This window comes from Acartia tonsa, chromosome 6, assembly GCF_053477335.1.
Source record: "Acartia tonsa isolate MP-2025a chromosome 6, ASM5347733v1, whole genome shotgun sequence".
NCBI classification, from domain to species: Eukaryota; Metazoa; Arthropoda; class Copepoda; order Calanoida; family Acartiidae; genus Acartia; species Acartia tonsa.
In genome coordinates, this window is record NC_137265.1 from 285517 (window position 1) to 304901 (window position 19385).

A 19385-nucleotide genomic window follows, 5' to 3' on the forward strand; every position below is an offset into this window, starting at 1 on the left:
CAAAAAATAAAATAATAGGATGTCTGTTAATATCTCTCTACCAAGGATCTCAAATTGAAATCTGAATCTATTTATATTCATTTCTTTTTTTCATGGCTTGGGGGAGGGGGGAGGCGAGGGGTTATTAATTTATTTAAGAGAAACAACGAAATTTCATGTCCCACGGTCCACGGATAAAAAAATATATTTGATTTGCAATAAAAACTACTCTTTCTATGTAAAACAATTACAAATATACAAAGTTTTTACTTTTTAATTCGTTCGTTCTTTAAGACAGATAGCTATTTCTTTCATAGTTAAACGGCTCCTCGGGGCTAAAAAATCTGGTTTTAATAATTAAGTTAAAATTAAAACTATAGAAACTATTTTTTGAAGCGAAGCTATTTCTGATTTATTTAAATAAAGCGGAAAGCTGTCTATAATACGATGCGATAAATCTCTATCTTTTCTCTTTTTTACCAGAATCATTTTTAAACTTTTAAATTAAATCTAAAAGCTATCCACCAATATAAAAAGTGTATATAATAAGCAGCCGGTTAGTTTAGGCCGTAAATCCAATAATGCGATATAATTATCCGAAGTTCCTAATCCAAACACAAGTATTAACTGATTTTTTTTTGACATGCAACTCTATAATTAAATTAATCGTTACCAGAATCGTTTTGAAAGTGTTAGTGTCTAATAAAATTAAATCTAAAGACTATCCACCAAAAATGAATATAAAAAGTGTATTATTTTGAGTTTCTATCACATTTATTTTTTACAATATCACGCAAAAGTTATTTTTATAATATTTACAATTCAATTTCAATATAGTTATTTAAGTTTCTATTTACAATACATACAAAACAAATAGTTAAATAATTAGTTAATATTAGATGAATATATGATGGCGATGGTGAACAGGTAATAATAGATGGCGATGGATTATTAATATATATACAGATGGCGATGGTGAACAGGTAACTGATTATGACAAGTTGATTGATGATGGTTAATGATAGTGCTGGTGAATGTGAATATTTATCTGGTTCTGTTGGCCAGGATGCTCAGGAACAGGAATAGGGACTCTTACACCATTAATAATATAATTATAATAATTATTATTATTAATGGTGAAACTATTGTTGACCCTATTCCCCACTCCAGGGGGGCCATCGGCGCCCCTAGGGCCCCTGGGACCTTGAGGACCTTGAGGTCCTTGAGGACCTTGAGGACCAGGAGCAGGACCAGGAGCAGGACCAGGAGCAGGAGCACCAGGAGCAGGAGCACCAGGGGCAGGCTGGTCAACTGGCGGCGGTGGTACTACACCAGCAGGTCCAACTCCAGGAGCATTAAAAACCTGATCACCAATGATGATCAGGTTTTGCCCTATATTTCCCGCCTGCCGTGGTGCACCACGTACATGGGCGCGCTGGACAGGGGCACGCTGGGGCTGGACAGGGGCACGCTGGACACGGGCACGCTGGACACGGGCAGGCTGGACAGCCGGTTCAAGGGCCGCAACCCCCGCACGTACCATACTCCTGGTTACTGAAGGCATTATTAACAGAATCAGATAATAATAATTGATGATAAATATGATGGCGATGGTGAACAGGACGATGGCGATGGTGAACAGGACGATGGCGATGGTGAACAGGACGATGGCGATGGAATATGATGATAAGAATAAGATGATACTGATAGGGATGACTGTGGAAAACTGTATAAGATGACTGGTGTTGTTGACTTGTTGACCTTGGTCTTGAATGCTTCTTATATTTTATTAAACTAAGTTGTATTTGAACGGAACTCAGATATTTATACTAAATCTCCGCCCCCTTTGGCCTTTTCTTCCGGTCATCATACGACGTATTTGCGATGGTTTTAACGTGGTTTTAAGATTTTAAGTACTTTCCGGTCATACACTTAAAGCTTAAATAAGTCTTTACTATATTTTTGATAACTCTTACTCTTAGTAGAAATTATAATTGTACATACATCCTATATCCGTAAAATTGTGTTTAATACTATTTTAATATAATCTTGAAAAAATAATATTTGATTGAAATAGAAATCATTTAAATTTACTATATTTGATAACTCTTACTCTTAGTAGAAATTATAATTGTACATACATCCTATATCCGTAAAATTGTGTTTAATACTATTTTAATATAATCTTGAAAAAATAATATTTGAAATAGAAATCATTTAAATTTATGAGAAAGAAAAATCTGTAAGAAATCGTTTTTACTTTCCGGTCATACACTGGGATTAATAAGTCTTGTCTTTACTATATTTGATAACTCTTACTCTTAGTAGAAATTATAATTGTACATACATACATCCTATATCCGTAAAATTGTGTTTAAATACTATTTTAATATAATCTTGAAAAAATAATATTTGAAATAGAAATCATTTAAATTTATGAGAAAGAAAAATCTGTAAGAAATCGTTTTTACTTTCCGGTCATACACATATTATAAATGCAGGTGTTAAATTAAAACCTTATAAAAAGAGGGGAGAATTTCATTAGATTGGTTTAGCCTGGTAGTAATGGTTAGTTAGAAGGAGGGGTGGGGGAGGGAGATAAACAACAAGATTTAATTTCTCACGGAAATACATTTTGATTTTTGTCTGTCTATCTTTTATGTTGCTTCAGAAAATAGATATTTATCGCATCGTATTATAGACATATTATAGACATTTTCGTTTTTATTTATGTAAATAAATCAGAAATAGCTTCGCTTCAAAAGTTAGTTTCTATAGTTTTACTTTTAACATATTATAGACATTTTCGTTTTTATTTATGTAAATAAATCAGAAATAGCTTCGCTTCAAAAGTTAGTTTCTATAGTTTTACTTTTAACATATTATAGACATTTTCGTTTTTATTTATGTAAATAAATCAGAAATAGCTTCGCTTCAAAAAATAGGTTCTATAGTACTTTTACTTTTAACATATTATAGACATTTTCCGTGGATTTTAATTTTTAAAATATATCTTTAGTTTTTTTTTCACAAAGCCGTAATTTGTCGATATAAGTCGATTTAATTTTTTTTATTAAAAAAAATAGATATTATTCTAGAAATCTACATACAAAGAAATAAAAACTTGACTTAAGTACTCGTTTTTATGGTAAATAAAAATATCGTCTGTACTTTCCTAGGAGTTTTATGAAGGCTTTTTGACCAATTATACAAAGATATGATGATAGTAACCAAATTTAGATAATCACTTTAATAATTTTAGTTCTTTCTTTTTGTCTGTCTATCTTTTATTAAATACAAATCGTAAAATTCGGAATAACTATATACGGTTTTTTTGGACTTCAGTTGAAAGAAATCGTTTTTAATTTCCGGTCATACGCTTATAATACGATGTGATAATTTGATAAATATCTATTTTTTGAATTAAATTTATCGCCTGGACAGACATACTTACAAAGCTATGTTCATATATATTTAAGATTTTAGATTAGTTTGTTTCCCTTCAGTATTTTTTTTGTTTTGGAGCGAAGCTATTTCATAATTAATTTTTTTAAAATTTTTATAGACATTTTTCCGTGCATTTTAAATTTGTTTCAATTTTCCCATAATTACTAAAATAAAAGAATAATGTCAGTTGTCTATAATATGATAGGATAAATATCTATTCCAATATGGCTTCTAAATTACATATACGGCACAATGCGATAAATATCTATTTCAAACCGTTGGGTCAGTAATTATATAGAAATAAAAACTTGACTTAAAAGTACTCGTTTTTATGGTAAATAAAATTAACATATCTTCGCTTAATCGCTGTACAATATTTTTTTTTTGGGGGGGGGGGGCGGGGAGGAAAAATTTATGTCACCTGATTAAGGAAGGGAAACTGGAAGGGTCAACTTAACTGAACTCACATGAGAAATATGAGATCTTCATACAGAACAATAATTTTCTATAATTAGGGTCAGTTTGTCCGTCGACTATTTGTCGACTATTCTGAACTATTTAAGTGTTATTATCCGTTTGTTATACAGTTTCAGAAATCGTTTTAATCTTACAGAACAATAGCTTTTTTATAATTAGGGCTGGTCAATCCGTAAGAAAGCGGATAGCTTTTTTCATTTCTGGTAATGTAGGCATTTGCTTCCTGTATCCGTTTGTCATAAAGTTTCAGTACTAGTTTTTATGGATGTTTTAATCCTTGTTAATATTCCCCAATATACAAGGTATATTGATAAAAGGGTCAACTTAGTCACGTGAACAAGGACAATATACATTTTAACCCCCCCCCCCCCCCCTTTCATATTCATATTTGACTTGCAACTTTGGATGGAAATATAAATAGGATTTAACTTTCACTGAGGGAATTTAGCAATATTTGGCACCAATTTTAATATTTTGAAGCCGTAAATTATTTTTTGAAACTAACGATATGACTGAAATTATTATCGATTCAGCGTTTTTTTTTTTTTGGGGGGGGGGGGAACATTTATGACCGCATAAAGCTAAGGGTCAACTCATGATACAGGAAATATGAGACCTTAGAGAACAAGGACAAAACGTTACAATTTACAAAACTAACTCCAATCCAAATAAAATAAAAATATTTATTTTCATTTTATTTAAGTCAACATAGTTTATTTATTTATTTAGATTATTTATTTCATTAAAGTAAAAAAAGTTATGATTATTGTTTTGTTAGTATGTTAGGTTAAATAATAAATTAGTACATATTACTTGAGTTAGAATGATTAATACATTATTTAATGGTTATTGGTGGTTTATTTTTTAACTTTTCTTTCACTTTATGATATTAGCAAGTTTGATATATGGTTGAGTTAAAATGTAGAAGAGTAAGCAGGGTGGAGGGTTAGAGAATGTAGGGTGTTGGAACTTTGGAAGGTGGATTATTATAGAGTAGATACGCTGAAAGCCTGATACAAAAAATGTTAAGTCTTAACAGCTATGTGAGGGAGAGGGGGGGGGTGGTAATTTATCTATCCTTTACAACCCTCTCACATACTCACATGACAATACAAATACACATAATAAATACTAGGATATGACAATGAAAGAAAAATCGAGATTTTTGGAATAAAGAAAGGGGAGAATAAATTATTTAAAAGTCTTATCTATTATACAAATTTTATATCTAAGTTTTCATATTTATTGAATTGTTTACAAGTAAAACTGATATGGTTCTGATATCGCAAAAACCAATCAACCAATATTATTTTTTTATAATTCATTCTAAAAAAATAAAAAAAACTCATCAATATTTAATTTTTAAAGTTTTCATATTTATTGAATTGTTTAAAAGTAAAACTGATATGGTTCTGAGTTCTGATATCGCAAAAACCAATCAACCAATATTATTTTTTTTATAATTCATTCTATAAAAATAAAAAACTCATCAATATTTAATTTTTAAAAAAAATTGTATAAAAAGTAAAAAAAAACACTGAGAAAATATTAGGTGTAGAGGTTTCGTGTTCTTTCTAGACAGCCATATTGGCTATTTTTCCAAATTTTGACGGAACGAAAAAATTTATTGGAAAATATCAGTAAATATTAACTTTCAGGATCGTAAAAATTTAGAAAAGATTTTAATATTTATGTTTCCTGTCCAAATTCAACCCTTTCCCTAATTATTATAAACGACTTTGGACAGTTCGAAAATAGGGGGAATATTAAAGAAATATTGACCCGTGAGTTTCAAATTTCCATCGTCAAAGATATATTGAATAGATTTCAAGTAGACATATGTCTGGTACATATATTTATTGGCCATTGTCTTATCCCTTTAGATCCCTGCAATGCAATGAAGGGTTTTACTAGTAGCAAATCTTCTCTATAAATCGAAAATTGTCCGTCTGTTAGAAATAGGGGAAACGTGAATTTCATGGCTGCTATTCTAGATAGTATGTTGAATTTTTGTGTGAAGATTATTCATAATCTTTCAGTATATAATTCACTTAGTCCCTCTGTCTGTCTGCCTGTCTGTCATGCTACGAAAGTTTACTTTTATTTTAAAGTTAGTATGTTTTTCAACCTATTTTTAAAAAAATTACACTATTTTAAGACATGAAGATATATTTCGATTTTAACAATCATTTTCAATTTATTTCGTCTAAAAAAATATAGGTATGAGACATTAGATAACAGCAAATAAGATCAAAGATATTAAACATACATTTATATATAACAATGTCACAAATTATTTTGAATCTTAGGTTTCACCATAAAAAACAGATGACAACTGAAAAAGTTTGAAAAAAAAAGATTAAAACATTAGTTTTTTGAAAAGGAGGAGTAGGGGAATAATTCTTGGCCTTGTTTGAGTTATGGGGCGGGAGATGGTTTTTATTGAAGGAATTTTTGGATGGTTAGGAAATAGGCGGAGTTTTAGATAGGTGAGTTTGGTTGAAGGCGGAGAAAGAAAAAAAACTGGGAGGAGACAAAAAAGTGGGAGGAGTTGGGTGGGGGGGGGGGGTTGGAAAAAAGGTTGTGGATTTATTTTTGTCCTTGGTTGTTCATGGGTGGAGATTTGGATTTTGAAATCTGTTAAAAGAAATGGGTGGAGTTATTCTTGAGATGGGAAAAATTTTGATCTTTATGGTTTCCTGGTTTGTTTAGGTTTTAGGATGGAGGAAGATTTGATGTTCTTTTAAAATAACCAAAAAAGTGAAAAAATGTGTACATTTTTTTTTGATGAAACATGAAATGGAAACTACAGGGTGAAAAATGTTGACTCATTGAACAATTGATTTGTGTTTAAGGATAACTTAAATATCAAAGAAGCTTAATCCTATGAAATGTTAACTGTGTTTTATATAGGTTTTTTTTATAAAAATTTGCAAATGCACACAGTTAATTTAAGTTTAAAGAAGTGTTCAGTGTAAAATATTTTTTTTTATAAACTAAATGATGAGGTTTTTTTTAGTAGATCTTTGAAATTGCAAACGAATTTTATGTGTTGAAAAAGCATTTGTTGAAAAAAAAGTTTTTTTGTTTAGTTGATGATTAAATGTTTGTTGGGTGAAGCAAATTACACAATTTTATTGAGAGCAGAATCAAAAGATCTAATCAAAAGTTTTTCTCTAGCTAGGGGTATCCAGTTTACATAATTTATTATTTCTATATGATTATTATTTTACTACTGAACATCTGCTCTTTAACTGCCGTTTGTCAAACCATGTTTTTTTGTGCTCCGCGCTACTAGGATGTTGTCATCCCTGTTTTTTCAAAAGCTTAGCTATCTTACAACTAGATTTGGTACTTGTCACGGACTGCTCAGCAAGGCCTTTAGTTGTGTGTCAGATGGAGGGGGTTCTCCTTTATACATTTTTATTAGCGGATACGCCCCTAGAATCTAGAGTTTCTGTCTTCAAATTGACAAAGAGGGGCTAGAAAAATATCTTTAACCCATTCAAAGACTTAAATCTGAAATAAAATAGCCTAAAACTATTACTTAACCTATGTGAAGCTTGCCTAAAAAAGAAAACCCAATTGGTTCAGTAATTATTGAGATCTTAAGCTTCAGACAAAACCCGTTATACTTTATAGTATAGGATAACACAAAGTGCAATCTCAGATTCCCCCCTTAAATTTTTTTAAAATTAAATGAAAATATGGAAGGGGAGGACAGTTATTTTCTCTTAAGGGGAGGGGTTTCCCTTACCCTGAAGGAGCTTTCCAGTACCCCAAAAAAACAAGCATTATTTTTTTCATATTTCTAAAATTAGCATTGATACTTCATATGTTACTGTTTGTCTATCCTGGTGAGTTTCAATTTCATGGATAGCTACGCTACTTATGAAACTGTATAATTTTACTCAGGGATCTGAAGGGATAAGACAATGTCCGCTTAATTAATGTACATCCCTAATTATGACAAAATTACCGCTTCTGCAGATTTCAATAAGTGGTTTAAATGTTTGGACATGAACCAATAAAAATTCAATATAATTCCCCAAAGTTGTTATAACAAGAATAAGAAAACATTGTTATAAAACTTTGGGGACTATAGTGTAATGAACATCCCCATATCCCCTCCCAGGGGAATTTTACTGCTTATCTAAACACAACAGATAACACTACCAAGGTCAAGTATTTCCTAGGAGCAAAATTTTTCTAAAACTAAAATAAAGATACAAGTTTGGACCTATGGATCAATATTCTGTGCTCAGTTTGGGCTCTTTGTTTATTATACTGGTACCCAAAGTTTATAATAACATTCGTTACCTCAACAACGATAGGGACTATTTTAAATTTTGATTGGAACATTCATGAAAATGAGTGTTTAAACGTTTTAAGCATTAATTGTAATCTACAGAAGGGGTAATGTTGTTCATCATCATTGGGGATGTAAATGAATTTAACGGCCATTGTCTCCTAAAATCCCTGTTTTGTACTTCATTGAGTATTGAAAATAACGTGTTTATTACTTTATTGTTTACTAGCGGCTAAGTCCCTTGAGGCCTCTAGTGGCACTTTTATTTCATGTCTCTGTTGCTGGTTTTACGTAAAAGCAAATATATTTTTTTTTCAAATTGATTCTTTTTATAATTCTCTTGTGAGGGTGGTGGTACCCTCCCCCCAGATAGTTATGAACCTTCCCATGACCTATGAGAAGATACCTTGTTCAGGAGAACCCGATTGGTTCAGCGGTTACAAGATCCTTTGGTACAGACAAACATCCTGTTACTTTATTATTTGGATTGTTTAGGTTTTATTGGTCACTGGATCGCCTCGCAGGGTTAGGGAACCGCAGGACAGGTAAATTTCCCGCAAGGTTAGGATAACCCGGAGGGGTTAGGTAGCCTAGGGAATAGGTAGAACCAACGAACACTTAAAATGTCAAAACTTAATAAGCAGAATATTAATTTAAATATATACAAAATGGAGTATAAACTTATATTTTTATGGTCTTAATTAAAGCGATACTTTGCTAAAAATATTGTATCTTGTAGTTCTTGGAATCAAAGTTCCAATATTTAGATGAATAGGATGATTATTTGACGTACATACTTTCTGGTAACAATTATAAAGTTCCTACACTTTTAAATTGTATATGATTATTACAGGAATCATCATCCAAAGTTTGAAATCACAGGACAATCCTAACATGCCTAAATGTACAAAAAAAGAGCTAACTATGATGTACGGATGGACGTACAGACCCTAAATATAGAAAAGCTTTGTTTTAGAATGGATGAATATTATTAGAAGAAAATTAATTTTTGTGAGACAATGAAAATTGAGTGGTTTGATCTAAAAACGCCTGAGCTGGATCTTTAAATGTGTAGCCGTTGGCGTGGCTGTAGCCGTGGCCGTAGTCATGGCTGTAGTTGTAGTTGTAGTCGTTGTCGTAGGCGTAGCTGTGGTTGTAGCTGTAGCTGTAGTCGTCGCCACAGTGCTGCTAATAAAACATGGATTTTTAAATGATTTTACAGCAATGCAATGCCGGCTATCCTAGAAATATGGATATCTAAAATCTTTTATGGCCCACCTAAAAATAAATTATTTTCATCAAAGAAATGAAATTATATTTTATACAAAATTACTATTTTAATAACACATTTTAAATGTTTGTAATATTTACATATTATTAAGGGCATGATCCAATGTAGTTGGTACTACGGCTGGTATGGCCTATATCGTGCCGGGGCACGGCACAGCACGACATTGCACGCCTGGCCAATTGCCCAGCACGGCTGGACAGACAGCCACTACACACAAGACAAAGGTAGAGTCCAATAAATTCAATATAAATAAAGAAATACATTTGATTACTAAAATTTAAAAAATGTAATCATATTCCAACCTTATCAATAATATTGCAGCAATAAATCCCCAAAAGAATTTAATTTAATTTAAGTATATTTATAGTTTTATCATATTAATTTCCTAAAAACTGTCTCTTTATGTAACACAGGCAGCATACTTTATTAGTACGTGACGGTTCAATATTAACTAATCATTCCATGCCTGTACGTTATTTTATACATCATATAAATAAACTACATCCTAACTTTTATAATTTACTTTTATTTTATTATTTATAAAAACCACAATTAAAATATTTTTATGATAGTTTTAAAATAAAATATTCCATGCCCGTACAATTATTTATAAATTCATTTAACAATTATAATTTACGTTTTCAATGGTTTTACGTTAAAATTATCAAAAGCAGCTGTCTTTGTGGCTTTAGCAACGCTTTAGCCACACCAACGGACTGTGGTCACTTTTAGCGTGGTTAACCACGCTACGATTACAACTACGCGTTGTCAATATGATTTAAAGATCGCATTTTTTTTTGTGGCCACGATTACGCGTGGTTAATATGATTTAAAGATCGCTATTAGGTTGGTGGCTGTAACTCTGACCACGACTACGGCCACGGCTACGCTTTTAAAGATCCAGCTCTGGACAATAAATCCACTGTTTACAGTACTGCTTAAATTTGATTTTGGGCAGGCTATTTAAGGGAACTTACCTAACAACAGAAGATGAAACCAAGGCCAAGTTGTTCCTTGGGAGCAAAGCTTCTCTAGAACTGAAATAACAAATACGTCAATTAATTATTCTATATATAATATAGTGGCTTCACCCCTAACTTTAAAATTTTTGATAGGGGACTATTCTTTTTTCGTGGAGTTAGGTTGTCCCATCTCTTAAGAGAATAGCTTAAAACTACCTCAGGTCCTTAGGCTTCAGACAGACAGACATCAAGCTAAATTGTATTATCCTATTGTATAAAGAAATAAGGGTTTTTGTGTGAGGCATAAGATTTCAAATAATTACTAAACTGATAAAGTTCTTCTTGCAGAAAGTTTCAAATAGGTTACGGGATGGTTATTTTAGGCTATTTCATTTTAGATTTAATTTTTAATAATATTTTCAGCATGGCTTTAAAACCGATTAATATCTGCTGGATTAGAACCGGGTCTCAGGCATTCTGAAAAATCATGTATAGCTCATATTAGAGATAATTTTCCACGATTATAAAAACAAAATTCATAAAATTTACACCAGTTTTGATAGACCGAAACTCAGGACCAATCGGGTCTAACAAAACTTGTTTTAATTTTAGTTTAAATTTAATATACATTTCTCCCTGGAAGATATAGACACATTGCCTGTGCTAAAATATTAAGCATATACCTAATAATTGACAATTATCACTTAACTCAACAACTTTTTTACAATTTAAACTCTACTAGACATATTCATTTCTGATTTGAATCTTTTAGTGTAGAAGTAAAGTTTATCTGTTCAATCTAAAATTATATTATATTCTTTTATATCTATTTCTTTACAAAATAAATTGTTTCCTAATGGAGTAGTTATGAGAAAATATTTACCTGTAAATACACTACACTGTTTATTAAGGGGCAATGGCTAATTTTGTTGCATTTCAGTTCTCCTTGACTTGTTCACTATTTGTAATATTATTCAATTATATTGCAGTGTAGATCACTAGGTTGTCTTCTATTACACATTGATTCCTAAACAAGGATGACAACATTAGTAAGAAGCCTCAGAGATAAAAAAGTAAAAGGAGTTTAATAGTAGATGAACAGTAACCATGGAAATATTTTCATAAAACACAAACATCTATCTTTTATAGCAATTGAGAATATCCAAATTGCATCAGCCTTTTATCCTCAATTACAGATGAATTAAATCATGGAAAGAAAACGAAGTAGCGGGTTTCATCATATTTTCACAGTAGCATTTCTCCTAATACAGCCCATGCAGAGGGCTTTAAACCAGGATCAATTATCTAACACTGCAAGGTAATCATCAATATTTACTTAAACAAAAAAAAACAATCAAACGCTACAATGAGACCCGCTACTTCCTTTTCTTTCCATGATCTGATAAGTTTTACCTTTTCTTAACCCTTACAGATCGGGGGGGGGGGGGGATGACCCCAACCTCTAGTTTTTTCAATGTCATTTTTTTGTAGGTAAGCACACCCCACCCGAAGGCGTGTTAGGTTAGAAAAAACCCCCCGCAGAAACGGTTTACACAGGATGTACTGGGACCTTATGGTGGTTTCAGAACATGCTTTCCCTAAATTGAGTTAGTACCTTCCCATAGTAGAAAATTTTAAAATTACTTTTGGTGATCAAATATTACTTTTATTTTTAGACTACCTTAACCTAACCTGCTTTATTGTCTTATTTTGTCTTTCATGTTTATCATGCAAATTCCCTGACATTGCAGTTGAAATGTCAGATATTGGAGCTTTCTAAAAAGGTCTCTAACATTTTTCTAGCTCTAATACTTTTTTAGATATCTTATTTCAAAGTATTGCTGTAAAATCATCATTTATACAGCAAAAAGTTGAAATATGAAATTAGTTATTTTAAAGAAAATTACAAGTATCTTCATGTAAATCTTTCCAATATTGCTCCAAATTGACCAAATTGGACAGTTAAGGTGCCTAAAACTATCTACTTTCAATGGACAATCCAAATACATAGTTTTTAAGACTATATAAGCCAATAGGAGCATGCTGAAATGATTTTTAAAAATGCTAAAGGAAAAAAATATTTCCTATTTTTTAAAATAAATTGAAATTTAATCGACTTTAGAAAGGATTTTAAGGTAAGTTATGGTGTATAAAGTTGTCACTTTGTAATTAGAAAGCCAATAAAACACAATCATCTGATATTTTGAACCAATAGAAACATATCTTATGAAAAATAGACATAAACATTGAAAATAAACCAAAAATTGGTTAGAATTTTAATCATTTCCAAGCAGGTTACAAATGTAATCTACTAATTCTAGTAATTTTTTATAGGAATAGTTGATTGGCTTTTTTGATTTTTTATAACCTTATGAAACAAAATTAGTTTTTGCCATCTTAACTAAAAAAAACATAGTAATTAAAAGACTTTTATGGATGATCTCACATATAATAAAAGAAACAATTCATTCTTAGGCCACATTTTTTTTGTTGATAAACACTATTAGGTACTCTAAACTAGTGCTGAGATTTTTAAAAATAATAAATCATAATTAATTATGAGTTTCTTGTACCTTAATACTCCTTTTACATTATTAAAAATGCCTTAATAGTGATTTTTAATTAAAATTAAATTACATTTGTTTCTTTGATATTTCATTTTAGCCTTCTCCTGTTGACTTATAAAGTCTCAAAAGTGTGTATTTGGATTGTCCATTGAATGTAGATAGTTTTAGGCACCTTAACTGTCCAATTTGGTCAATTTGGAGCAAAATTATAGTGATTTATATGAAGATACATGTAATTTACTCTAAAATAACTAATTTTTTATTTCAACTTTTTGTTGTGTAAAAGATGATTTTACAGCAATACTTTGAAATAAGATATCTAAAAAAGTATTAGAGCTAGAAAAATGTTAGAGACCTTTTTAGAAAGCTCCAATATCTGACATTTCAACTGCAATGTCAGCGAATTTGCATGATAAACATGAAAGACAAAATAAGACAATAAAGCAGGTTAGGTTAAGGTAGTCTAAAAATAAAAGTAATATTTGATCACCAAAAGTAATTTTAAAATTTTCAACTATGGGAAGGTACTAACTCAATTTAGGGAAAGCATGTTCTGAAACCACCATAAGGTCCCAGTACATCCTGTGTAAACCGTTTCTGCGGGGGGTTTTTTCTAACCTAACACGCCTTCGGGTGGGGTGTGTGCAGATTTCAAATCTCCCCCTAACATTAAAATTCCGGAAAACTTATATATCTTACTGGTCATATCTTTCTTACTTGCACTCAATGCCCACTATTTCCTAAATAAACAGGAGGAGATTCTATCCAGATTTGAAGTATACCAAAATTTTTACCTGCTAAATAGAGTTTGAATTAAGTAGAAGTTAGAAACCAGTATTACTGTATCTCAGACCTACTTTACTTTACCATCATCAACCAAACTTATTTATATTCCTTTGTTAGCCACTCTTCTGTAACTCATAACTAAACAATATTATAGGATTATGCTTAATAAATATTAGTTTCTATTAATAGTAAGTGGGTCATATTAATTTATACTTTAATTTAATAAAAAAAAACATAGTAAAATAACAGTCATATGTTTAAGAAAATAGGTTGTTCTAAATGTAAGGTTGATGAGGTGAGGGGAATCTGTGCTGGACTAGGCATTTGGAGAAAACCACAAATATTTTTTTTTTACCTGAGATAAGCAAAATTCACTCCAATGCAATGTAGTATAAGCAATGGCTCAACATTTTCACATATTTTCTGAAAATTGATATTTATTTCATATTGACTGTATATACTTATATCATAACAAGGATGACAACATCCATAAAAGTGAAGCACTGAAACAGTAGGACAATTGAACATTAACACTTGTATAGTGTCAAAAAACTGAATAATCAAATATAAATGTATAAGATTCAAAGCAAAATTGTAAGTAAATTTCTTCGCTTATAATATTATACTCTGTTGTCCCAGGAATCAATATACCACAAATCAGATAATTCGGATAATTAGATCACATAAAAATTTGTTAAAAAAATAGTAAAATCAACATGTTTAAAATGGATGTATGGACATTTTGGTAATGATTATAGAGTTGCTATGCTTTCCAAATCGTACCAAACGACTACAGGAATCAACTTGCAAAGTTTTAGATCGATAGGACAATTCTAACATGCCTAAATTAACAAAAAAAGCTATCTTTCTCAGACATATGGACGGACGGACCGACCCTAATTATAGAAAAGCTTTGCTTTTAAAAATTACTGTAAAATTGACTAGCAACTTTTAACATCAAATTATTTGTTCCATAGATATTCAAAATCATTTAGAGTTATGTTATAGTAGCTTTCTATTGTCTGACTTAATTTTTTATTTAAGGTTAGTGAGGATGGATGAACTTTGACACAAAATAATGATAAACCTTCCCTGGATCTACTAGTGGCTTCAATGTAAAGGAGAGCCATCTAGGTTCAGTGGTTTGCAAGATTTTTCCCCAGAGACAAAAAAGGACATTCTGTTACTTTTAAAAAGTTATTATCTTAACCTTAAAAAGAATGGGGGGGGGGAGAAATCCACCTTTTTTATGCCTTCCTAATCTTGAAAATGGAGGGGAGTCAGTCTATTCCCCCCCCCCCCCCTCCAAACCCACACACCTAGGCGCTTGCAAAGATATTTGCCTGTGGAAGGGGAGGGTGATTAGAACCAAGACAGTTATTTCATCCAGGGATCTAAAGGGATAAGACAATGGCCAATAAATTGATGATACACAAAATAACCCCTTCTGTAAAATTACAATTAGTGGTTGCAACGTTTGGACACTCAACTTAATAAAACAAACAATCAAAATTCAATAAAGTCTTTACAAATTGAAAAGCTTAGGCAACAAATCATGACATAATACAAGCAGTAAAATGACTAGTAATGTACATCACACAACAGGCAAGGCAATGATTAAGGCTTAGGTCATGCATTTAAAAAGTGCATTTAAAAAGTGACCGGAATAGACCATTTTTTATAGACGAAAAAAAAAAATATGAAAAAATCAAGTTAGAACAACGCCTCCAATTGCAAACGATAAATGAATGCCATATCTTTCATTTTACAAAAACCCGGGGGTCGATAGGACTTACCATTTTTTCACAATTTTAGATTGAACATGGCCTATTTTGAAATTTTTTTTTTGCAAATTTTTGAAATAAGTAAGAAATGAAAGTAAAGGCAATAAACTACAACTTAGCTTTTCTGAAGTTCTCTCGCAAACGTTTAGAACACCGTTAAAAACGGTTTTAAAAAAGTTGGTCGTTTGACCGGAATTGACCCGATGACCGCATTAACCCCGCACTACCCTACATTCTGTATTTTCACTTTCGAGCTAACACTATTCTTCCACTCTACCTCTACAACAACTACTAAGCATAGGTGCCAGATTTTTTTCATATCAAAGTAATTACAAAATAGGTGTACAACATTGGGAAAGAAGAAACAGAGAGGGGAAGATGGGAAAAAATCCTACATAGAATGAACATAATTGAGATCATAAAAGGAGAGTGTAAACACTACCATTAATTTTATTTCAGCAAGTAACTATTAAGGATGAGGAAAATATTTCAGTCAAAATCAATGTATAATTGGAAACATTATGCAAGGAATTAATTTTTTAAAAGTTGAAAAATATTGGGCCAATAAAGAGTACATTGCTCTTAAAAAGCGTATATCTGGCACCACTTAAGAACTGGATTGATATTTCGACTTTTAAAGCAATCAAAGCATTTAGTTAGTAACGCACATATGTTTTGGTTGACAAACTTGAACATTATTTTTAAAAACTAAAATAAAAAGATTTTTTTGCATATGTTTTCCCTTCCACATAATAAAATAGCTTAAAACTAATGCTATATACGTATATTTACATTTAAATCAGAATCCACATGGTCCAGCGGTTAGCAAGATCTTTAGCTTTAAAAAAAAGATAGACAGACAGAGACATTTCATTACTTTGTAATAGAAAAAGTTTTGTGTTCATTTTTTATTGAATAAGTTAGTGTGGGTGTTTCGTCCCCCTCCCCCATTCGCTACATAGCCTAAACCTGCCCTGGACTAAAACCATACTTATCTGAAATGATTTGTCTAACAATTTATAAGATCTTAGTAGACAAATACTTACACACTCACACAACCTTATAGTATTATTAAAGAAATAATGTATGTAATTTAAAAAAATGTTTACAAATTTGAACACCATGATTTAACATATTTAGGCAGTAAAAAAAGGCAGGGATTTTTCGGGATAAGACAATTGAAGATAAATTTCTGTTCACTAACAATTATGATTATCAAAATTACATTTTGTATTGATTAAATGTTTTTGTACAGAAGTAGACATTACTAGTTTGAACCATCCTATCAAGAATAAAATAGTAGACATTACTAGTTTGAACCATCCTATCAAGAATAAAATAGTAGACATTACTAGTTTGAACCATCCTATCAAGAATAAAATAGTAGACATTACTAGTTTGAACCATCCTATCAAGAATAAAATAGTAGACATTACTAGTTTGAACCATCCTATCAAGAATAAAATAGTAGACATTGCTAGTTTGAACCATCCTATCAAGAATAAAATAGTAGACATTACTAGTTTGAACCATCCTATCAAGAATAAAATAGTAGACATTACTAGTTTGAACCATCCTATCAAGAATAAAATAGTAGACATTACTAGTTTGAACCATCCTATCAAGAATAAAATAGTAGACATTGCTAGTTTGAACCATCCTATCAAGAATAAAATAGTAGACATTACTAGTTTGAACCATCTTATCAAGAATAAAATAGTAGACATTACTAGTTTGAACCATCCCATCAAGAATAAAATAGTACCCTAGTACTACTAAGCAACTGAGTTTATATAACTTTGGTTACAAGTAAAATTTATTGTCCAATGTCCCTCCCTCCCTGGGTAAGTGAGAGTGAGGGTATAGCCAGGGGAGGTATTATTTAAATGCAGATATACCAGGGATTGGTCGATTTTGGAGAGACTATCTGTATAGGTAATATAAGTATAGGACAGTAGATGGTGAAGTGTTTTTTCCTCTAATCATTCTATCATAATATTCTGTCTTCTAAGAGATATTAAGAAGGGGAGGGTGATGACAGAAGATTAATTCTGCTTCATTGTCCCCTCCCTTAGTTTCCTGATGCATTTGTTTATTTTATGTTTCGAGAATCCAAGGGGGGCATGACTTCGAAACCGATTGATAGCCGCTGGATTAGAACCGGTTCTCAACTATACTGAAAACTCACGTCTAACATTAAAATACAGAGAATTTTCTGCGAATGTTAAAGTAAAAATCATAAAATTAACCCATTTTTGTTTAAAGCGGAAAGCTGTCTGTAATACGATGCGATAAGTAACTAATGTAAATATATTTTGTGTGTCAATGAATGGGTTTGATAGTAGCAAAGCTTCACTATAGATCAAAATGTTCGTCTGTTAGTAATGGGGATAACGTGAATTTCATGGCTTCTATTCAAGATAGACTGTTAAATATCTTTATGCTATGATTTTCTTTATTTTTCATAATCCTCCAATGTATAATTTGCTTGGTCCCTCTGTCTGTCTGTCAAGCTGCAAAAGTGTACAAAATTTATAGCCAGATATTTCAACATAAAAAGATATGTTTGTTGCAATATAATTTTATTTTGGTTGTGTGCACAGACTTAGGGTGTGGGGGGGGGGGGTGATGGGGACAAGGTGGTTATTCAAATATTTAATGAAATATGTTACATCCTGTGTTATGTGTATCTACAAGGGGGGTAAAGCCACATATTTCAACATTAAATGCAATATACTTTTTAGGCCACTCTGTGCTGAGATTTAATATAAAAAATTATAGTCAAAAAAGTAAAAAAATCGACATGTTATAAATGGACATATGGACATTCTGACTTGGGAATCGTTATAAACCAGAATGCAAGTTTTAATTGACATCTAACACCCAGCTAACATTTTCATTAAAATTCATTTAATTTTCATCTTTTTCGCTTACATCTATTCATTTAAAATCATCATGCCAGAAAAATGAAAATCAGGGATATTTTAGAAACAACTCCCTTCTAAAATGGCACCGATTTTGATGATTATAGAAATGATTTGCCACATGTACCTAAGTATGATGGCCGAAGATATTACTAAAATAAATAATGTGTTGTAGTTGACACTGAATTTATTTTCCTATTACAGATATAGACGTAAAACTTTTTTCTGTTGGTCTGGTCTGGGGCCCAAAAAACCCTAAAAATGAACCTAACCTTAATTTTCTCAGAAATTATTCAATGAATATATAATGCTAATAAACTAATTTTTAGCTAAGAAGTCAACAAAAAGTTTTACGTCTCTATCTGTAATAGGAGCCGAGATAGAGAGAGGTCTGTTAGGGGGTTAAGTAGGGGTACAGAAGTTTAACTGCCTGTTTTTGCCGGTTTCGGTGCTGGAGGTGCCAATGTTTTTTTAACTGAGAATAATATTTTAAAAAGTTGTAACTATAAACAGATAAAAATATTATTTAGCGTTGCCAACCGCCGTTTTACTGCCAATTTTGGCGGTTTCTGTTATTTGTCATTTTTCGGCGATGGTCAGAAAAGGTATTTTTTTGTTATAAAAAATAATAGTTTGTCATAAAATTTGGTTTTCTTAGCTTTAAAATTGAGTAATTTTTTTTAAAAATACACATGAACCACCAGAAATAAGTTTTACATCTCTATCTGTAACAGGAGCCGAGATAGAGGGTGGGTCTGTTAGGGGGTTAAGTAGGGGTACAGAAGTTTAACTGCCTGTTTTTGCCGGTTTTGGTGCTGGAAGCGCCAATTTTTTTTAACTGAGAATAATATCTTAATAA

The 19385-nt window shown here is 31.3% G+C and overlaps 1 long non-coding RNA gene across 2 annotated transcripts in view; it reads right to left on the minus strand.

Annotated features, from left to right (window-relative positions):
* Nucleotides 1-14243, minus strand: part of LOC145321490 (uncharacterized) — a 47658-nt gene extending 33415 nt beyond the window's left edge. Inside the window, exons 1-4 of one of the 2 annotated variants that reach the window (XR_013880255.1) lie at nucleotides 14174-14243; nucleotides 13827-13956; nucleotides 11349-11492; nucleotides 10481-10540 (exon numbers count right to left, since the gene is read on the minus strand). This is a non-coding gene — a long non-coding RNA (uncharacterized LOC145321490). The remainder of the gene's footprint in view (nucleotides 1-10480; nucleotides 10541-11348; nucleotides 11493-13826; nucleotides 13957-14173) is intronic. The other variant, XR_013880254.1, reaches the window with a different exon arrangement.
* Between the last annotated feature and the right edge of the window lie 5142 nt (nucleotides 14244-19385).